The sequence below is a fragment of the Grampus griseus genome (assembly GCF_964374135.1).
Source record: "Grampus griseus genome assembly, chromosome: 14".
Taxonomy (NCBI): domain Eukaryota; kingdom Metazoa; phylum Chordata; class Mammalia; order Artiodactyla; family Delphinidae; genus Grampus; species Grampus griseus.
Window position 1 is genome coordinate 80,469,524 of NC_139008.1, and position 23,900 is coordinate 80,493,423.

Consider the following 23,900-nt stretch of genomic DNA (forward strand, 5'->3'; position numbering starts at 1 on the left):
GAACAATCGAAACACGCTGGCAGTCCTATTAGTTAAAACACCTTGGCCCCAAATCAATCACCGTAGGGGCAAGAGAAGTCCATTTTTTTTTTTTTTTTTTTTTGCGGTACGTGAGCCTCTCACTGCTGTGGCCTCTCCCGTTGCGGAGCACAGGCTCCAGACGCGCAGGCTCAGCGGCCATGGCTCACGGGCCCAGCCGCTCCGCGGCATGTGGGATCTTCCCGGACAGGGGCACGAACCCGCGTCCCCTACATCGGTAGGCGGACTCTCAACCACTGCACCACCAGGGAAGCCCGAGAAGTCCATTTTGATTGCTCTTCAGAGGGTAATACGAGGGATTTTCACAGAACATTCATCAGGAGGAAATGAGGGGTTTGGGCAGCCTCAGTTAAGAATCTCCAAATTCCCGATTTCTTGATGTGTGACATTGGAAAAGTTATTTCACTTCCCCGAGCCTCAACTTCCTCATCTGCAAAATGGGTATAAAAATGGCACCTACTTGGCAAGGTTATCGTGAGGATAACTGATACATCGACTCATAATAGGTTAAATTGGTGTAAAGAAGTTAGTTCAGAGCCTTGTGTGAGTAAGGCCTCAATAAACATTTCTCTGTGTTTCTTTTTCCATCATACCCTTTCTAGCCCTTAGCCTGTGGCCCCAGCGCTGCTGCCCTGTGGTACATCTGCATGACTCAGCTCAGAAGGGAGCAGAGTGGTTCCATCAAGGTCCACAGGGCAGCAGAGGGAGAAGCCATAGCAGGGTGGGTTCTACCAAGAACCTGCCCCTCAAGAAGGCGGCTTTTGCTCTATTGACATCTGGGGACAGATAATCCTCTGTCGTGGGGGACTGTGCACTGTAGGACGATTAGCTGTATCCCGGGTCCCCACCTACTAGATGCCAGTGCATCCCCCAACAGTGGTGGCAACCAAAAATCTCTCTGGACATTGTAAACAAAAGGCCCTGGGGGGCAAACTGCATGGTACATTTAAAATTTATTGTTTTAAAAACATCATTAACAATATGGGAACATGTATATGTATAACTGATTCACTTTGTTATAAAGCAGAAACTAACACACCATTGTAAAGCAATTATACTCCAATAAAGATGTTAAAAAAACCCCATTAAACTATATACCCTTATTGCTGGGGAAAGGGAGAGAGGGAGAGAGGGGTGGAGGAAGGATGAAAAGGAAGGAAGGAAGGAAGGAAGGTGGGAGGGGAGGAAGGAAGGAAGGAAGGAAGGAGGGAGGGAAGGGAGGAAGGAAGGAAGGAAGGAAGGAGGGAAGGAGAGAAGGAGGGAAGGAAGGAAGGAAGGAGGGAAGGAAGGAAGAAAGGAGGGAGGGAAGGAAGGAAGGAGAGAAGGAGGGAAGGAAGGAAGAAATTATACACAGAGCAAAACCAAAACAAATTAGAACAAAACATTCCTATGTATCACTACAAAAGTTTTATAACATATCCTTAAAAACTAGTTTTTCTATGTGTGAATTTATAAATCAAAATATCTTTGGGCCCAACTATCACACAGATGTTCAAAGCAAAGCCTCCTAGATCAAAAACCCATGGGCTTGGATCCCAGCTCCACCCCTCATGAACTATAAGGTAGTGGCCAAGCTGCTTCATATCCCCAAGCCTTAGTTTCTTCATCCGTAAATGGGAACTATCATAGTACCTCACTCAGCACAGTGCCTGAAACATTCACTCACTGTGGGCTCTTAATATTTGCAAAAATGTATATAGCATATGCCATGCGCCAAACACAGTGCTAAGTGCTTTCCACAAATCAGCTCGTATACTGATCAATTAACTGATGAAATAGTCATTATTTCGTTCCCAGTTTATAAGTAAGGACCCTACCACTGACAGAGCAACCTGACTCGGGTCACACAGCCAGGAGGGGAAGAAGCAGGCAAAGAGCACAGCAGCAGCTCTCTCAGCTACTCTGCTACCTGCTATCATTCACAATTCTAAAACCCTCCCTAAACACAGCAGAAGAAAATTCAGTGTCTCTCCATCTCCAGGATCTCTTGCCTTGGAATAATCCAGAAATCTTAGGGTACTTCCTCCATTGATTAGGGTCAATTATTTTCTGTTGTCACTTGCCATTGAGGAAATCTGGGGAAATATCGCCAATTCAAAAAGGTGGCAGAAACTTTGGAGATGCCTGGGCTCTACGATTTGCTGCAGTGTCTTTGATAATCTAATCCCAGCAGTGACATCCTATCACTTCTGTGTATTCTATCGGTCACATGGACCAACCCTGATACGACAGGGAGGGGGTTGATTACACAAGGTTGGAGATACCAGGAGATGGGGTCCATCTTAGCAGCTGGTCACCACACCAACCACACGCTGTGTGTAGAAAACTTTTAAAAGAAGACAGGCTTTGACTGGAAAATCGACTTTCATGAAAGGTTTAGCAGCCTCACACTGTAGATGACTAGTTCACTTGGAAAGATACTCCTGGGAAATATTACAAACTCCCTTCACGTAAAAGATAAAAAACATGGTATATTAGGCTAGCCTCTATTTGAGTTTAGATCTGGAAAAGCAAATTAGGTAGAAACCTCAATTCTGATGAACAGATATTGAGGCTAACGTATGTAGTTCTAGAATTTAATATCTTTCTAAGAATACAGTAAATATTGTCTTAACTGAAAATGACTCGAGGGATAACAATTTGTAATCCTAACAATGTTAGCAATACTAAGTTCACCAGCATAATAAAGATGCACAGCAATTAAAAAGAAAATGATTAAGTACGAGTAAACCCAAATCCTTTAAAAGTACATGTCTGTTCAGGCTTTGAGATTCTTTTAGTATGTCCAGGGTTAAAGATTAGACATGTCCCATCCTGTGATAAACCACAACGGCAAAGAATATGAAAAAGAATATATATAACAGAATCACTTTGCTATACAGCAGAAGTTAACACAACACTGTAAATCAGCTATACTTCAATAAAATTTTAAAAAAAGATTAGCCATGTATCTCCATCGACAGGAAGAAATAATTTTTTTGACTGTCACATTTAATTTTTCATGAAGTATTATTAACTCTAAGGCCTGCTTGTCAGTGAGACATAATCTCACCCACCACAGTCTAGCTACAGTGGGCAACGTTCTCATTCTCAAACACAAGCCATTTCCTACCTCAAGGCCTATCCCCCTCAGTTATTCTCTTTTCCATTATCTGGTTTTGTTCTTCATAGCACTCACCACAACCTGATTTATCTTTACTTTTTAAATTGTTTATTGCCTATTTGCCCCTAAAAATATAAGCTCCTTGTCAAACGTGCTTGTCTATCCCCAGTACCCTAGCACAATATCTTGCATAAATAGGTGCTAAATAAATCTTCTCTGAATTTGTTTTTGACTCTGTGAATTTATAAATAGGTGACCAACATTTGGTTGCAATCACTTTTGACTGGTAGGCAAATGGAATTTTGCTTATTCCCAGTTGCCAAGGGTTGCCTTGTTTGGGGACGACTACCCCAAAACATTTGCTATCTTGTGCGCTACAAACATGAAGCTGAAATGTCAGGTGACACCAGAGAAAGAATCCGTCATGGCAGCTCTTTGAACATATAAATGTATTAAACGTTCAGTGCATCAGTACCGGGTTCAGGGAGAATTCCATCCTTTCCTTAGGAAAGGACAAGTTGGGGTTTACAGTCAAAGTCCACTTAGCAAATGTTTATTCTACGAGTGCTTTCCTTTTGTTTCCGGTAAGTACAGCTTCACGCCCTGCCAGGATCTGAGGTCATAGAAACACGAGGAGGTTGTTAACACATCAATGGAGGGATCTCTTTGGAATCCAGAATTTGGAATAATATTTGCATCTCAAGCTCAGAAGCCGCCCAGGCAAGCCTGCTTATTGATTGCCTTTAATTTCCCCTTAAAACAGGGTCTGTTTCTGAATAAAAGATTAATCGAGGAGGGATCCGTTTGTCGAGTGATTTATATTCAAGTTCTGCCACCTGTCCATTCAGAAACACGGCGCACCCAGGTCCCAACCCTTGAGACGTTTGGATTCAGTTCTCCAAGAAAAGTAGCTGCTGGCCACGAAAGCCTGCAGCTTCACTGAATTCGTCTTTGTCCACGTAATCTTCACACTTACAAAAAGTGGGGTGGGTGGGATTTGTGCAGAAAAAACCTACCTGAAAAATACAGATGATCACTAGGAGGACAGGCTGAGGAAAGACGTGTAAGACGCACTGTAAAATAATGAAATCAAGGATGCCATTCGGAATGTCTGTGCTACACTTCTCTTTGCTTTAGTATTAACAGATACACCACTATCACCCCAGTATAAACATGGTGACCTAAAAAGTAAACTACTGCACCAACTTGGAGCAGTTCTATCATTTTTGTCTTGACTGCAAATTTCTGTTTCCTTTTGGGGAAGAAAAAATGAGAGGAAAGTGAAGATTTCTGTTTTGTGTAAAATTTGGAAACCTCTTTCTATAAATGAATGGTTGTTAATAACATAATAGCAATCATTTATCAAGCACTTTTTACCCTAATCATTGTACTAAATGCTCTTTATCTCATTTAATTTTGGCTCCAAAACTCTAAGGAGGTTCTATTAATAATCCCACACAGACAAAGCCTGGAGAAGTCCAGGAAGCCCAGTTTGTAAAGTGGCAGAGCCCGATTCTGAAGCTGGGTGTATTTGAATTGAAAATCCAAAACTGTAATCCCACCAGAAGTGCATCCATCCGTACGGGCTTGCCTCTACATACATTTATTTCTTCAACATGGCAGATGGAGGAAGGATGAACTTTCCAGGTGGGCAGCCAATTAGGACTCAAAGGCTTGAGCTTTGAGTCCCAGATCTGTTTCTTACGAACTACTCTTAACCACTAGGCAGTATTATCTCCCATGGCCAAGCAGGGTTCCTGGAGCCAGCTTTCTTACAATCTGTTGGCTTGACCTACTACAGAGTCACTTTCTGTGCAAGTGACTTATGACGCTGCAGAGGTACAGGAAGCAGAGAGGAAAGGTGAGTCAATAAGAATATCCAACACAATGCATCTCACCCCAGCCAACAAGAATTACATCCCAGGCACTGATAAAGAGAATGACACTCCCAAGATGTCACTCACTACAAAGGCAACCATTTTGCCCTAAATAACCCTCTTGATGTCCCAGGTTGGAGCTGCGACCTCGAGAGGTGCCCATTTGGATGTTCTCTAGTTTCTCTCTTTGATCGGACACGTGGAAAATAATTCCTGACCAACGTGGAGCTAGAGTTAAAGTTCTGGGGGAAAGAATGAGATCAGATTTTGGAAGGCAGGAAGTGAATATGCCTGCTTTCTGCGTTGGGATAATGATTCCTCCATTTTGTGACTCTCCACACTTCCCCTTTCCAATGACTGCTTCCTTGACTCAAACCAAAAAAACAAAAGCAAAAAGCAAAACAGAAGACACTGGTGGAGCATTGACTGTGTGCTGATTCTGTTATAGTCACTGGGCCCAAGAGGGTAAGCAAGACAAGGTTCTTACAGATAATTACATGGAGACATACACTGAACAAATAATTCCTCAAAGAATAATTTAAGGGACTTCCCTGGTGGAGCAGTGGTTAAGAATCCGTCTGCCAATGCAGGGGACACAGGTTCAAGCCCTGGTCTGGGAAGATCCCACATGCCGTGGAGCAACGAAGCCCGTGCACCACAGCCACTGAGCCTGCGCTCTAGAGCCCATAAGCCACAACTACTGAGCCTGTGTGCCACAACTACTGAACCCCGTGCGCCTAGAGCCCGAGCTCCGCAACGAGAAGCTGTGGCAATGAGAAGCCCGCGCACCGCAACGAAGTGTAGGAATAGCCCTCACTCACCACAACTAGAGAAAGCCCACACAGCAACGAAGACCCAACGCAGCCAAAAATAAATAAATAAATACAAATTTTAAAAAAGAATAATTTAATTACCATTTGATAACTTGCTATGAAAGAAACGAACATAGGGTGCAATGAGGCTTTATCTGAGCTGCATCTAAGCTTCCATCCCACCTCCTGTCTCCCTGAGATTCCTTTTCCTTTTGCTTCACTGCAGGGGATGACTAAGCATGCAGACTCTGCAGCCCCACCACAGGGTTTCAAATCCTTAGAGAAGTTACTGAACCTTTCCGAGCCTTAGGTCCCTCAGCTGTAGAATGAAATAATAGAAATGCCTACTCACAGACTTATCATTAGAATCAAATGAGATGATCTAAGTGAAGCACTTAGCTGTAGAAATGGGCACACAGAAGGTGCTTGATTAAGACTAGTTGTTATTATTAGTCTAAGTGGTATCTCTGCTCTTTTCTCCCCCATGCCCAGAGGTATTGGACTGTTTGCTCAAGATGCGACAAGGAGCATGATTTAGAGAATGACTTGCCAGGGTCAGAAGCCTGGAAACCCTTCAATAGCTGCGTGTCTTTGGGCAAGTCAGTCAGCCTCTCTGGACCCCACTTCCTTCACCTGCAAAGGGAAGATCTCAAATCCCTTGGTGACTCAGCGCTGATGCACATAAAACACTTGGTAAACAACAGCTGCTATTATTATTACCTTATTATTATTTTTAGACTTTATATAAAACATAATAAAGCCTAACTATGCCTTTTAATTCCCCAGGGTTGGAGGTGTTTATACGCCAGTTTCAAAGTGGGATTCTGAAAGTCTTTCTCCCTAGAGTGAATTGTCTTTTTTTCTCCCCTAACATTTTTCCTGAAAGCTTTTATTTGGTGAGTAAAATTTACAGGAGGGATGGTAGATAAGGGATTCATGTGGAGTTTGTCCTTAAAACACTTCTTTAATCTCCACAGTTGCCGTGGAATTTGTGTCATTTTTGCTTGGGTGATTAGATTACGTTTCATAAACAATATCCTCTATGTTTAAAAATCTTTAAACAGCTGCTTGTAAGTGGCTTGACATGGACTACGGTTAATGCCGTGTTTGACGTGGCTCTTCCATTGTTGACAGTGCTGACAATCTACTGTTTATGTCAGCATCGGACTCCTAGTGGAGACCTGTGTTTTTCAGAGTATTCTTTTCTTATCTGAAATACTTCCTGAGTTTTCTGATATCCTCCTGTTGAAGAATTTGGGCACATCGACTATGTCTTGTAACCTTCCCCAAACTGGAATTATTGCTGCATTTTTGTATTTCTTATTTTCCCGGGTGTGCATCTTCCTTCCAGAACTTTCAAACATCAAAACGGCCAGCTGCCCCTGATCCTTCACCACCCTGGGGCAATTGGGGAAAACTGGATACTGAAAAGTACATTCTTAAGTTTGGTTTTAGCTAAATACTAACTTCCAAATTGAAGGATTAAAACTCCTTTTGCTTACGGGCTGCTCTACAGGTAACGCACTTGATCTGGGCTATTCAATTAATTCTCTTCTCCACAGAGTCCTAGAGGGTTTTCCCTCCACTAATGGCTCTCAGATCATTTCCCTGGTGTCCCCACCTGCCTCGTTTGGACGGTGCATCTACCTGCTCTTCTTGCTTCATTCTTGCCCTCCTTCAATCCTCCTTCAATGTCATTCACAGAGCAGCCAGAATGGCTTTTTTAAGATGCACAGCTGATCACGCCAGCTCCCTATTTAAAACCTTTCCATGGATTCCCACGGTACTTCCAACAAAATAAAACATCCTCAGCAGGCATATGGCCCCGGTCCTCCCCGCATCCCCTCCAGGCACCTCTGCTCACTCGACTGCAGCCAGTCTTGCAGCCTTCTCTTCCTTGAACAAGCCATGCTTGGCCAGGGCTCATCTGCCTGGCTCCTTCCTAGCTGCCAGTGTTCAGCAGAAACGTCCTGTCCTCAGGGAGCCTGCCCTGACAGCAGCACCCCACCCCACCCCGCCCCGGCTACAACAGCCGTCCGGGTCACTCTGTCCCATTCCCAGATTTACTGACTTCGTAGCACAGAGCAATGTCTTGAATTGTCTTTAATTTGTTTATTCTAACTTTGTTTTCTCTTTCCCCTCCTAGAACAGGGTAGGGCAGGAGCTCTCAGCCTCAGCACTATTGACTTTTTGTGGTGAGGGTTTCCTGTGCATCGCGGGACCTTTAGCTGCATCTCTGGTCTCTACCCACCATCTCCCTCTGCTCCTCCGAGTTGTGACAACTAAAAATGCCTCCAGACGTTGCCAATGTTTTCTAGAAGGCAAAATTGCTCTGTTGAGAAACACTGGTCTAGAATTTAAGGTCTTTTCTCAGCCTGAAACAGCACCTGGCACATTATTGGTAGTTAAACGTTTACATGTTGAAGGAGTGAATAAACAACCCTCGCTCGTGGTGTGTAACGATCCCCACTACACACAGCTACCGAGGATCTGGAATTGACGTGACCTGCTCAGGGTGCACAGCCAGCGAGCTTTGGAGCTGGATTCCACCCAGGTTGGTCTGAAATCCAAGTTCAATCTCTTTACTTTAGGCAACATTAACATATAGATATTACAATGATAATGCTACCTAGGTATTTTCCATTTTGATCACTTCTGCGTGCTGCCACAAATAGCTTCAACTTATACCACGTTCTATGCAGGAGATGCCATTCCAAGCACACTATTTAGCTAATTTCATCTATTTTTCACATAGTGCAGAGAAACAAAAATATTTTAACATCGAGTAGCAACATGCTCTTAGAAAATTACTGCTCTAAACACCTTGATAGTTTTTTTAAAAATTCAAGCTTTTGAGTAGTTAATGCATTCACATGGTTTGAAAAGACAACAATATAAAAAGGGATAGCACGAGAAGTTACATTCCTGTTTCCATCTGACCCATTACTACCTTCATTGGCCCCTTTTTATTACTTTCCTGGGTGTCCTTTCAGAGTCTTCTTTTATACACGAAGCACAAACATTTTCTTGTTCAGTCTTTTACTTTCTCAAGGTAAACTCTGGTGTAACATACATCTCCTTAGACATCTTGCTTTTTTCACTTAACTTATCCTGATATCTTTCCACATTAGTGCAAAGAGAGCTTCTTCCCTCTTTTTACAAAATATCCCACTTTATTTTTTTATTTTTATTTTGTATTTTTATTTATTTTTTTGCGGTACGCGGGCCTCTCATTGTTGTGGCCTCTCCCGTTGCGGAGCACAGGCTCCGGACGCGCAGGCTCAGCGGCCATGGCTCATGGGCCCAGCCGCTCCGCGGCATGTGGGATCTTCCCGGACCAGGGCACGAACCTGTGTCCCCTGCATTGGCAGGCAGACTCTCAACCACTGCGCCACCAGGGAAGCCCAAAATATCCCACTTTATAATCACATATAAGTTTATTTAACCAGTTCTCTGGTGCTGGATATTTGGGTGGTTTTTTGTTTTTTGTTTTTTTTTAATAAATTTATTTATTTATTTGGCTGTGTTGGGTCTTCATTTCTGTGCGAGGGCTTTCCCTAGTTGCGGCGAGCGGGGGCCACTCTTCATCGCGGTGCGCGGGCCTCTCACCGTCGCAGCCTCTCTTGTTGCGGAGCGCAGGCTCAGTAGCTATGGCTCACAGGCCCAGTTGCTCCGCAGCATGTGGGATCTTCCCAGACCAGGGCTCGAACCCGTGTCCTCTGCATTGGCAGGCAGATTCTCAACCACTGCGCCACCAGGGAAGCCCTGGGTGGTCTCTTTCTTGTCTGTTATAAACAGTGCTGACATGAATAGCCTCAATATACAGTATTTTCCTGAACCTATCAGAGAGAGAATTCTTCATATCATATAGAATTGCTGGGTCAAAGAACAGTGCTTTTGGTAGATGCTGCAATGGTTTCTTTGAGTAGAAGAGTCCAGCTTTCTAGGTATGGTATCAGTGGGGTCAAGGGAGATGAAAAATTGATGAGGATCAGTTGTAACAATGGAATGCAAAGAAGGTGGCATTTCAAGGCGGGCAGAAGTCTCAGGAACCAGGGAGAGATGCAGACAGGAGAAGAGGTCAGAGACAGGAGGGAGAGGTTGGCGGGGGTAAAGCAGGGTAAAGAAGACCACAGATCTCTAATGAAAAATCTCCAGTGGCAGAGGCGCATGAGGGGCTTCAGGAAACACCTCCATTTCCTCCAGGTGTTTGGTCAATTTCTGCTACAACAGGGGGAAAAATCTAGAGTGTCTGCAAGATTGGAGAACTTGAAGACACCTGGTGGTATGTGAGGCTGGTTCTATTCATACTCCCATTTTACAGATGAGGGAGGTGAGGCTCAAAGAAGCTGGCCTGACCCCACAGTTGCATTTACCAATGGTAGAGTTGAGATTTGCACTATGTGTCTGATGTTAACTCCTGTTTTCTTAAGCACTCTGTCAAAGGCTATCAGGCAACGAGTAAACGAGTCCTATTTTCACATTAAAAAATACAAATAAACCTGATAAAAGATGTCCAGGGCTTTTGTTATTGTTACCTATGTCTTTTTGTGTCATTAAAACCAGCCAATTATTACTGTTTATATTTTCTGTGTTTCTAAAGGTTAAAGCAACCCAACGAACAATTTACCTGAAAACTGTTAACACTGAGAAACATAAGGTTAAGCTGGCCAGAGGCTAATAGGATAGGCTTGCCTGCAAAATGCCCAGTGAATATTGCTAGTGCCTGCATTTCCTGTAACCCGGAGAACGCATCTCTGGAAGCGGTAGCCTTCTCTGCATCAGCTTTAAATGCCTGTTTTGTTCTCTTCAACTTGCTCAAGTTCATATTAGGGCTCTGGTCCTGATTTCTTTTACCTGTTCTTTAAAGTTGGTGACTTCTTCCCTGGTTGCCACGATAGTTACAACCCCTTCATCCTGCCACGTTATACCCGAATCAATCTTCACTCTTCTGCTTCCCGGGCCATTTATCCTTGCTTGAATTCTAACTTCCAGTAGAACACTTCCTTTTTTGTTTTTTTAAACGCATGTAGGAGAACAAATAGAACTCACAATCAGTACTGCACTCAACTCTGCATTCCTGGCCAGAGGGACAGCATGGCCACCAGGAAACTGAGGTCACAGCCAGTAACTCAAAGTTCTTCAGTGATAAATTAACCCACGGAATTAGAAGGCATGATGGTTGAGGATGGGTTAGCAGGCTATGATCCATGGACCAAATTCAGCTTATCTAGTTTTGTAACTTAAAGGTCCTATTTGACCTGCCTATTTGAGTAGGATTTCGCCATGCAGATTTGGAAGGAAGAATATTCTAGGACGGGTTGGCCAACTACAGTCTGTGAGCCAAATGGGGCATACCTGCTTGCTTTTGTAAATAAAGTTTTATTTGAACACAGCCACCTCCATTTATTTATGTATGGTCTACTGCTGCTTTCACACTACAAAGGCAGAAACTGGATGGTCCCCAAAACCTAAAATATTTACTGTCTGATCTTTTACAGAAAAAATTTGCCCACCCCTGGTGTTGGGATTAGGCACTTTGGTTGTCAACAGCCTTAATTCAAATCTCACTTCTACAACTTACTTCTGTGTAAGCTTGGTTACAAACCTATAAAATGGAAATATGAATACCTCAGGGTTGATGTGAGAAGTAAATTCAATAATCCTGGTAGTGCCGACTCAGTGATAGTTATTATGATTCATCTAAATTAAAGACTTCCAGAGGTTTTCCCATATTCTTGGATCTTTTCTGTCCTTATAACAATTAAACATCAAAAATATTTGAGGAATTTGTGCAGCCACTCTTCCTGTTCCAGGAATATATAAGATCATAAGATACTTGCAGCATATTTTCAGTATATTTAATGTTGATTACTAGAGCCATGGCAACTTAGGAAGTGTCCATTGGTTGGCCACGGGGCACTGATTTAGGTCTATTCTGGATATCATTTCAGTTCAGGACTGAAAAATTAAGGTATACAGATGAAATGTCTAGGAGACAAAAAGCTGATATAAGAGGATCAAGGTTCACAATGGTCCCCGCAGCCAAGTGAAACTTTTTACCAGGGACTGATGTGGATTCTGGCATCAATTATTTAAGTCTGGGAATCGGGAGACTTGGCCAGACAGCAGTTCCTGGGAAGGAGATCTGGGGCTTCTAGTTGGCCACAAGCTCAATTTGAGCCAGATGTATACAGCTGCCAAGGAAATGACCTTAGTTTGCATTAACAGTCAGTACATGCCTTGTGGGTCCAAGGAAGGTAAAGGAAGAAAACAATTTAAATGAGCGAGGCAGCCCACATTTGGAGAAGGGAGGTTAGTTATGGAGACAAATTACAAATTTGAGTGGGGATCTTGCAAAGTCATGCAGGCCGAGGGGGAGGTGGGGAGAGTACTCAGGTTGATGGGTCATCTGGGATCCGTCATAGTGAGGAATGACTGAAGGATCTAAGGATGTTTCCCAGGGAAAGAGATGACCACAAGGGAAGAGAGAGCTTTGTGAAAACCCCCAAATTCTTCCACGTGGAAGAAGCTGTCTTATTCTCCCTATTGCTTTTCTGGCAAACTTTGGGGAAATAAATGTGATACCTTTTGGGGTATCAGCTCAGCTCATGACAGTTCCTCCACCCCTCCCCTGTCCACCCCGAGTCCACTGTCTCAGGTGAGGTGAGACCCTGCAGGCCATACTTGTTCTTTACAACCCTGCCTTCCAGTTGACAGCTGATGGGACAAAGGGTGGATGCCTGCGGGAAGCCAGAACAATTCATCCTTTCTCTGGGGAACAGTGGAGTCTGCCTTGGGGACAGACTGCCTGGCCGCCTCTCCATATGATTGCATCTGCAATGTGTAAATGTGGGACAGCCATTCGCCACCATGACAATGGCGCAGCCAAGAAAAAATCAATCTACAGAAGAAAAGAATGAGGCAGGAATGCAAAGAGGCAGAGGTGGAAGATGGAGGGTTCTGCCTGGCCCGGATTCTTTTCAGCTTCCCATTTCTTGGTATTAGTTCTTCTGAAAGTGTAACTGCCTTCCTGGACATGTGCTTTGTGAGATATCTTTTCGTCTTTGTTATAAAGCCACCTCCCCTTCTTACTTCCACCAGGCCAGCTGGGTTGCTTCACTTGTAACTAAGTGTCTTAACTATTGCAGAATGCGGCAGAAGGTAGCTCAGTATATGGAAGACATAATGGTGAACCCTATTCAGCCATTGAAAGAGTAGCCTCAGGAAGTAAGGATATTTCTGTTTCTGGGATCATTCATGTAGGAGCTGAATGACCTTCGATAATTGGGAGCCATAAGGAGAATCTTGCACTTGGGCTTCAGAAAGTCTTGGAATTGACCCTGGACTCTGCCACTCTCTTGCTGTGGGTCCTTGGACAATGTTCTTAAGCTTTACTGAGCCTGTTTCTTCTGCAGAAAGGGGAGAATTGGCATACCTCATAGAACTGTCGTGAGGATTAAACAACCTAATATATTAGTTTGCTATTGCTGCTGTAAGAAATTGCAACAAACTTAGTGGTTTAAAAAAGAATAAATTAATTATCTTTCGGTTCTGGAGGTCAGAAATCCAAATGGGATTCACTGGGCTAAGGTCAAGGTGTCAGCAGGGCTGTGTCCCTCTGGAGGCTCTAGAGGAGAACCCACTTCCTTGGCTTTTCCAGCTTCTAGAGGCTATGTGCCTTCCTTGACTCACGGTCCCTTCCTCCATCTTCAAAGAGCATCACTTCAACCTCCGCCTCCATCGTCACATCTCCTCTGACACTGACCCTCCTGCCTCCACCTTTCACTTCCAAAGACCCTGTGATTACACTGGACCCACCTGGATGATCAAAGATAATCTCTCATTTAAAAATCCTTAACTGCATCACACCTGCAACACCTCTTTTGCTGTGTAAGGTACCATATTCACAGGCTCCAGGGATCGGGATGCAGACATCTTTAGGGGGCCATTACTCCGCCTCCCACACCTAATGATAGGAAGAGCTAACTTTTATTGAAAGCCGTCTAGGAGGCACTGTGCTAAATGCTTTCATGCAGAGTATTTTATTTAAGCATCACCACAGTGCCAGGGGAGAGACTCAGAAAGGTGAAATGATTTGCCTTAGGCCACCCGACTAGGAGGCAGCAATGCTAAGAACCAAGACTTGTCGTTGGACTCTCCAGAGTCCTCTCTTAACCACCAATGAGAAATGGCAAACCCACAGGGCTTACTTCAGGCACGTAAAGAGTCTGTGGTGAACCAGAAAGTACTCACGCAGTCTTATGAGGTCAGTGGCTCCAGAGCTCCAGCCCATAGGCGTCAGTGTTCCAGGAGATGCCATACATCTGGCTTAGTCATGTGAAATGTCCCAATTTTGAAACTGTGGAAACAAGTTCAAACGTTTAAAAAACTTTGTGCTGCCAAATAATACAGGTTGATGGGTGCACCTCACCCCTACACTATCAATTTAAGACATCTTTAATAATATACTATATATATTTTTTGTATGTGAAGATCTCTGCCTCATCATAATGACTAACAGTTAGTTAGCAGTTATTATATGCCTGGCATGATGCTACATGCTTTACTGTCTTATTTCATTCACTAGTATGTGTTCTTAATTAAGAATTTAATTCCATACTTGGGAAGTTATTTTTGTTTTTAATGGGATTCTTATTGGCAAATGGAAGACTTTGATGAAGGATCTTACAGAGCAAAGGTTCAGTTGATCTTGGTTCCAAACTTGCCTCTCCCATTTCACTAACTGTGATGGTGGGCAAGTTAATGCACCTCTCTGAAGTGATCTCCTCACCTATAAAGTTTGTTCATAGTTTTCTGGAAGGGTTTCTATGACAATATGATTGTAGGTGGAATTCACTTTCCAAAGCACCATACAGATACTACTTATGATTCACACATAATTCACCGGAAGAACCGAATCAGGAGGTAAATAGCACAGAGATGGTGGACCCTGTTATAAATAGACGATTGAGGTTAAATGTGATGTTTCCAGCTAGAACTTGTCACATATTGGGTCTCAGGGCTGGAGGGAGCCTCCACTGCACAACTTAAACTGTCCTGGAACAAAGATGGACATTTACTGGCTGGGAAACAGGAGTTATGAGTACTACCTTCTTGAGTTTCTAACTCATTGGAAAGGTCTGTGTTCTACAGTGGAGACTTACATGCCCAAAGTGGCAGCAAAGACTGGGTCTCGGGGAATCTGGGTGCTAGTTGTAAACTGGTTACCAATCAGATGGCATTAGGACTTTTTCATTTTCTTGACTCAGTTTTCCCATCCAGCAAATGGGGCAAATTGGGAAAAAAATCATGTAATCTATAATCAATCCTGTTACTTTAAAAAACAGACTAAAAAGAGACAAGGGAATTCCTTGCCAGTGGATCTCAGAACCTTTCGTATTTTCTGAAACTGTTTCTGTTTTGGAGAGTGGAACGGTGGTTACCAGGAGCTGAGGTGGGAGCAGTGATGGAATAAGAGCGATGTTTAAGGTACCAACTTGCAACTAGTAGATAAATAAGTCCTGGAGATCTAATGTAGGGCCTAGTGATTACAGACAACAGTACTATGTTACAAACAACAAAAGAAGAAATGATAATTCTGAGATTCTACAGAGGTATTAGCTAACACAACAATGGGAATCATATTGTAATTATAAATTAATCAAATCAACATGTCATATATCTTAAACTTATACAATGTTTATGTCAAACATTTTTAATTTAAAAAGTGGTTTCTGTTTTACAGGTATCTGGACATCAGAAAAAATGTAAATGAAACTTTTATTATATTTGTGTTTTAAAAGTTAAAAAGTTCAAACAGGTGAAAATAAAGTTTCCTTTCCTCTTTTGGTTGTGGTCTTCTAGCTTTCATCTTCAGACAAAGCCCCAGTTACAGGTTTCTGGTATATTCTTCCAGAGGTGCTCTGTGCCAGTGGTTCTCAAGTGGTGGTGATTTTGACCCTAGGGGACAGTTGGCAATGTCTGGAGACATTTCTGCTTGCGACAACTGAGGGAGGGGTACTACCAGCATCTTGTGGATAGAGGCCAGGGATCTTAAAGATGCACAGGGCTGGCCCCCCAGAGCAAAGAATTATCTGGCCCCAAATGTCAATACTGCTGAGGTTGAGAAACCTTGTTGTATACATATATTAGCAAATACAAGTATGCATGCACACACAAACACATGCACACACACCTCCTTTTTATATACAAATGGTAGATACACCACACTCTTTACTTCATCTTTTCCGTTTCACTTAACCATGGAGATTGTTCTGTATCTGCACAAATAGATCCTTTCAAGCTGCAGAATATCGTACTGTATAAATGATCATTTATTTATTCAGTCTCCTATTGAGAGACATTTAGATTGTTTCCAGCTTCTACAAACAATATTGCTATGATTCTTGTTCACAAATGCCCAGATGCTAGCATATCTGTCTTATAATTCCTCTAAGTGGGACAACCAGATCGAATAGTATGTGGCTTTAAAATGCCGATCGGTGTTACCAAAGGTTACAACTAATTTTACATTCTCACCAACGATGGAGAGAGTGAATCTTGCTGGCGCCTTAACAACAGAATATGGCCCTCTGTCTTTCAGTTGACTTAGCTTCAACCAATCACACACTTTAAACTAATTGTAATTTCCAACCACTCATTTTTCAACAAATATTTATTCATTGTGTCAGGCACTGGGGTGAGGTGGGAGGAGAAGAATAGATCTTGGTGTCTCTCAAAGGTACTCCCAGTAGACTAGAGGGACACACAGTTTGTACTAGAGTGTGGTAAATTCTATAAATTAGGCCAGTGTAGAAGGGTACCTCATTCTGCTTGGTGCTTTCATGTGGGCCCAGGGTGTGTCTAATCTTCTAATTTTTCAAGAAATGCTTGGAAATTAGAGTTTCACGGGATAGCTCCTCATTTTGAAATGCAGGCAAAAAATTCAAATGATTTAAAAACATTTTGAGAGTCAGAGAAATCAGGTTTGAAAGGTGGGGCTAGCTTGTGGACTCTAAGCTGTAAACCTCTGACGTTCAGCTTTTATTGCTTCTCAAGGAGACTAACGGATGCAAAACCTCCCTCCACAGGGACCAGGGCTGTGGCATATATGTTTGCATGCATCCTTATTTCTTCAGGATAAATTCTCAGAAGTGGAATTGCTCAATAAAATAGAATATGGTTCCAAGGCATCTGATATATATTGCCAAGGTGGCTCCCAGAAGATTATGCTAACTTCCATTTCTACCATCAGTATATGAGTGCTTTCCCCGGTTCCCTTGCCAATGCTGGATATTAATAATAAAAACATCCTTCTGCCAGTTTTACAGTTAAAAATATTCTCATTGTTACATTATTTTTATTATGTATGATATTCCTGGCTAAAGTTAAAATACCGACTTCATGAAAGTCTGGTGAGAACGCAGACCTGGAGCCTCATACACCACTGGGAGGAGTGCAAAATGGAACAACTGCTTTGGAAAAGTTTGCCAGTTTCTTAAAATGTTCAACACACATCTAACCTATGACTCAGCCATTCCATATTTAGGTGTTTATCCAAGAGAAGAGGAAATAGATGTCCATATGAAAACTTGTGCACAAATGTTTATAGTGTCTTTACTGCAATAGCCCCAAACTGAAAATAACCCACATATACGTCCATCAACAGATGCCTGGATAAACAAATTGCGGTTTATCCATTCAATGGCATACTACTTGGCAATAAAAAGGAATGAACTGTTGTTCATGTGATAATATGGATGACCCTCAAAATCATTATGCTCGAAGGTGCCAGACAGAAGTGTTACATACTGTATGATTCCACTGAACTCTAAAAGCTCTAGAAAGTACACACTAATCTACAGTGACAAAAAGCAGCCCTGGTTGCCTGGTGATGGTAGCGGGGAGAAGAAAAGAGGGATTACAAAGGAAAATTGGGAATAAAGGATATACTCACTAAACTGATTGGTGGTGAAGCTTTCATAGGTATGTATATACGTAAGACTGAACACAGCAAACCGTACCTTTAAAAATGTGCAGCTTATCGTGTCAATTACATGTCAATAAAGCAGTTAAAAAAATATCCCTCCACGTACTACAATACTCTCGTTGCTGTTTTGTTACTATTATTGTGCTGCTTACTAAGTAGGGACACTGCGCAGGAGCAGGCTGCCTGTGAACTGCACAATTCTGGGAGTGCGTTCCAAATAGGCTAGGACGTGAGCCCCGCCCCCTGGAGGTGTGCCATGAAGGCAGCAGCCTCACTAATGAGCTGGATGAACATCACTGCATTCACTGACAGCCTCTTCTGTTTCTTCTTGCGGGAGTTGCCTTTTAGAAACCATCTATAAGCTCTCTTCGTATACTAAGTAAGGCTCTCAAATGAGTGTCTGTTGTCCAAAGATGTTTTCCAGCTTTGCACTTTGGAGCTGAGTTTTGCTGCTCATAAACCAGTCACATTTACTTCTGATCTGATAACTTATTTCTTGGCAAAGCACTGCTCTGTGAACTCCTTTCTTGGCACCTAGGATCATGGCTTCAGCACCTGTTATTTTAGGAAACAGGTTTGTCCAGCAACTTGTAATCTTCCTTGTGATTTGTTTGATCAAGCCCATTATCTCTGAAGTCGGGGTGCCACTGGCTGACAGGTTAAGTGCACTAAGCTTTGATGGGCATTCTGCGGTGCTTACCAAAAAACCCCACTCTTAATAGAATAACTGTCGAGAGTGCTTCTCCTTTTCTCTTTTTTTTTCTAGCTGTCACCCTCATCTACCTAGGTACTGTCAGGTTCATTTTTTCACATGAGGACACTAACTTCCGGAGAAGTGAAAAGTCTTATCCAGGGTCCCATGGGGAATAGCTGAGGAAGCTGAGTTTGAGCTCATATTGGTCAGACTCCAAGTCCCAAACTGTCTCTCACTTACCGCCCTGGGTTTCAATCAGTTCCTTAGGCGGTCTGTCTTTCTTTATCTTAAAGGACAAAGGTAGAAACATGTTTCATCTTTTAACCCTGATAACAAACCTAATATCTTGTGCACAATAGGCCTTGAGGTCCAGTGGGTTTGAAGAGGAAAAATAAGTCTGTGTGGAGTGAGATGGGGGTGGTTTCTAAAATGTTTTCATTTCAGTTCCACACACAAACGTACAATGGATCAAAAAGTAGTAAGACAATAAGCTCACTCTGTCACACACTGTTCCAGCGGTCAGACTGTGCGTGAGAACACCAGGGGTGAAGTTTCTCAACTTCGGCACTACTGCCATTTGGGGCAGGTAGCTCTCGTTTACAGCGTCCTTGGCCTCTACCCACTAGATGCTCTGTGGTGACTGCCAAAATTGTCTCCAGACGTTGTCAAATGTCCTGAGTGGGGGGGGGGTGAGTAGAAGAATTGTCCCTGGTAAAGCACCACTGGTCTGTGATTAATAAACGCTTAACAATGATTTTCAGAGCTCCAAAGAAATATCCTTAGGTTATAGGGCCAGTAAAAACACACCGCGGATTTATCTCGCTCTCTCTCTCTCTCTCTGTCTCTCTCTCCCACTAGCAGAACTTCCTAGTGGAAGCTAAATGTTTGATTAGCAGAAGCCTGAGAAATGTTTAAACATATGGTTGATTCAAAGAAAACATTTTTATCATCCTTTCCTCATTAGAGATGATACTTATTGAACTCATACTATTTGCCAATCTCAGTGCTAAGTCCCTTAATGCGTGTTATCTCATTTAATACTCAGAGCTTTTTAAAATAGGCATAAACATTATCCGCAAGTTACTGGTGAGGAAACAAGAGATTTAGGGAGATGAAATAACTTCTTCAGAGTAACTCAGAAGAATTGATGCAGCTGGGATCTTCACCCGAATTTATTTTATGCTGCGGTTCACTCACCATACCGATTTCCAAAATTACATTCATTCACAGTAGGGCATTTAAAAAAAACCCAAAACAAAAAGAAGAAAATAAAATCACTGCTAATCTCACCATCTAACAATCACCAGTGTTGACATTCTGTTAGGAATCCATCCAGTCTTTTTTCTCTGCATTTAAAACGTGTACTTTATGAAAGGTGGGATGTGTTTAATATTCTAATTTTTCTTTTGACATTTGGGACTGCTTTTCCATCATGATGTTAAATATTCTTCACTAGCATCATTTAAAAGGGCTGTATCATATTCCAGCAGGGAACTTCTAGGCAATCTCCCAATATCAGACATTCTGGTTATATTTTTTTTCTCCCTCCCTTTCTCCCTCCTTTTCCCCTTGCTTCCTTCCTTCCTTCCTCTTCCACGTTATTTACTCAGGATAAATTCCTGTCAGTTGAATCCTGGTGTAGTGGTTGTCATATTTTTAAAGCTTTTGATGCATTCTGTCAAATTGCATTCTCCCCAAAGGTTGTATTGATTTACAGTTTACCTGCACTGTGTGGATAGATATATTTGTTTCTTCCAAGAAACTCAGGACTTTAAACTTAAAACACACACACACACTTGCAGATATTACAAAAGAAATCGTATTTGGTTTTTATTTGCATTTTTTGACTCCCAGTAGTTTGAAATCTCTTTATGAAACATATGAGAAATGTATGCACTTTAAAAAAAGTAGTCGGGGCAGCAGTGGTGAAAGACAGATTCTCTGAAATATGAGTAATATTCAGATACCTTTCAAAGAAAAGAAGTCTTGTAGATGTCAAGTGTTAACACATATATATGTAACTATACAACATAAATGCACAGTAACATAAGAGAAGGCTTACGTCCCTTACACTCAGTTCTTCGGGAACCCTAAGATCAAAGCAAACTTACAGATGAACACAAAACTATGAAAACTGTTAAACCCAAATAAGCCACAATAATTTAATATGGTGGCTGAAACAACTGCACATAAGTGACATCTGGAAATCTCTGCAGGCAGCGTGGACTCCCAATCACAGGCACTTTCTGACGGTGCAGTGACTCAGCCCGCCCACCACTTTTCAACTTTGGGACCAGAGGGAGAGAAACAAAGCCTTCCTGGGGCTCAGATGCACCCTTTACATGTTCAGCCTGCCTCTCTTTTCTTCCCATTCACTCCACAAATAAAGTAATATAACCTGGAGCCAGTGACTGTCAACCCAAGCACAGGAACCAGCAGGATGCTCAGTTAGAATACGGAAAGATTATTTTTAGATGATTTGCAAAAGGGAACATAAAATGTGAACGATTTTCTTATAGGGAATTCAAAAGCCTCACTTTGCTGGACTTTGAAATCACTGAGCAAGGATCAGACAGACTGAGAGCAAGTCAGAGCCACAACTTTCTCACCTGTAAAGTGGAACAATAATAACTACCATATGGGATTGCAGTGGGTTGTGTGAGAATAATGCAGGTAGGCTGCTCAAAACATGCCAACCTGTCCTCAGTTCCTCAGGTGGTTTCTGTGGGATTTTAAAATGACTTTGGCTATGTTGTCTTTACAGGAGAAATGATGCACTCCAAATCAGGACCACGAGTTATTAAAAAAAAGTCCCTAAAATACAAGCTCCAGGGTCCCCACTTTGCTCCACTTAGCCCAGGGGTAGCTTGAGGGCTCTACACCAGGATTTGTATTAATTTTTATTGGTACAATTCAATTTGATTAGTCTCTGTGATCAAATAGTTGGCTGCATTCGGAGGGGTTTTCTAAGTGAGAGAATTACTGGCTTCTATGCTGCATAAACACTAGAACCTGATTCACAACGTTCTGCGTGGGGCCTGACTCCTACGGAAGGCTCCCCAGAGATCTCTGCTCTCCTTCCTGCCACGTGACTCCAGGAAGGCGGCGTTTCAGCCTCTTGCCAGCAAACTCTTGGGAAAATAAAGCTGGCCTCATGGAGGCACATCCCTGTCACCCCAGCTAGCTGGAGTGAATCTGCATGCACATTTTGTTGATGTTTCCTGCGTTTATCCTCTTTTCTGTCGCAGCAGGAGCAGGAGCAGGTGAGGACACATTCAATGCTTTACCGGCTTCCCCACGGGCCCTCTGGCCCCCTATTTCGAGCCTCCCTATTGCTGCGACTCACAGAGTCTCACCCTCACCGTGAAACCCTGCCAGTCCCTGCAAACCTTTCTAAGAAAAGCCTTTGGAAGCCCGACTTGATGATGATGATGGTGATGAACTGGGGTCCAATTTGTATACAATAAATTGCAAAGATTTCAAGTACAGTTTCACGAGTTTCGACAAATGTCTACAACATTGTAACCACCGCCCTAATTGATACAGAACCTTCCATCACTCGCATATACTCCTTCACGCCTCTTCCCAGTAAAAACCCTCCCACCCCCATAGCTATCCCCACAGCTCAGCTTTGTCAGTTCTGGAGCTTCATGTAAACAGAACCAGGCAAAATGTACACTTTTGTGTCTGGCTTCTTTCAGTATGTAAGGTTTTGGAGATTCGTTCATCATGTTGTGTCTCCTTAGTTCATTTTTATGTATTTATATATTTATTTTTGTTTGTTTTCTTTTTTGGGCCGCATTTTGCGTGGCGTGTGGGATCTCAATTCCCTGACAAGGGATTGAACCCGGGTCAAGGCAGTGAAAGCCTAGAATCCTAACCACTAGGCCACCAGTTCATTTTTAAATTGCTCCTGGGTCATAGTTCTCTGTGTGGAAAACCAGCACTTTGTTTATCCATTCATCTGATGATGGACATTTATTACTTCTTTTCCAGGTTTTGGCTACTATGAATAACACTGTAATGGATGTATCTGTGGATGTATCTGTATAACTCTTTTTTTTTTTTTTTTTTTCTGTATAACTCTTTTTAGAGACATGTATGTTTATTTCTCTTGGATAAATACCTAGGAATGGAATTTCTGGGTCATAGGGTAGATGTAAGTTTAATGTACATGTAAGAAACTGCCAACTGTTCTCCAAAGTGGGGAACTTACTTGGTTTTGAGATTCCTGATTAAAGTGTGTGCCTCATTACCTGCCCTTTAGTAACACAAGAGCTTGTATTTTTCTTTGGGTAGAATGACTGCAAAAGATGGCTGTATCTCTCTATCCCTCCTTATACTCATATCCTTTGCAATGTCACCTTTGCAGTGCCTTCCATCAAGAGATGGAGTCTACTTACCACTCCTTGAATATCAGTTCGATTTGTGTCTTGCTCTGACCAACAAAAAGCAGGGGAAATAACAGTAAGCCAATTCCCAGCCTGTACCTCCAGAGGTCTCATGTATTCTGTGCATGTTTTGGGACCCTGCTACTGCCATAAGCACAGGCCTGGCATGGCCTTCTTGAGGATGAGAGACCGCACGGAGCCAGGCTCAGTTGTCTCAGCTAAAGCCACCACGGACCAGCCTACAGCCAGCCGACCTCCTCACCTGCGAGAGAACCCACTCTACATCGGGAGAGCCACCTGCTCAACCCACAGCTGACTACAGAGGCCTGAGTTTAACTCTGAAGAGAGGAACCACTTGGCTAAACCCACAGACTCAGAATCAATAATAAATGCTTACTGTTTTAGTTACTGAATTTTGGGGTGATGCGTTACACAGGCATACCTAACTGACACATTTCTATTAGGACAGGTCTTCACCTCTTCCTCTACCACTTACTACTTGGGTAAACATGGTCAATTTAGTTACCACCTCTGAACCTTAAGCTACCACATCTGTAAAATGAATATTGTAATTCTCACTTTACAAAATTGTTTTGAAGATCAGATGAGTAACTGAAATAAAAGAATATAACAGTGCCCAGCTGATAGTACGTACTCAATAAACTCTTGCTATAGTAATAATAATTTTTAAAAATCACCACATGCTCTTTGTGCCGTAACACATTTTCTTGCAGCAGAATCTTCTATATTTTAGAAGCAGAAGTGTCTAGACATTCTGAAGGTGTGTCCTTCCAGGTTGGAATATGAGCTCATTTTTTTTTTTCACCAGACGTTTCACAGTCACATGATATAGTTAAGCTATTCGTTTTCACTGACTGAGAAAAATATAATGGCAAATGCATAACTGTAAATTCTCAAGGGCTGTTGCAGTGTATTTGTGTTTTGGGAAACTACAACAACATTGCCAATACATTTAAAAGCTAGTGGTACAC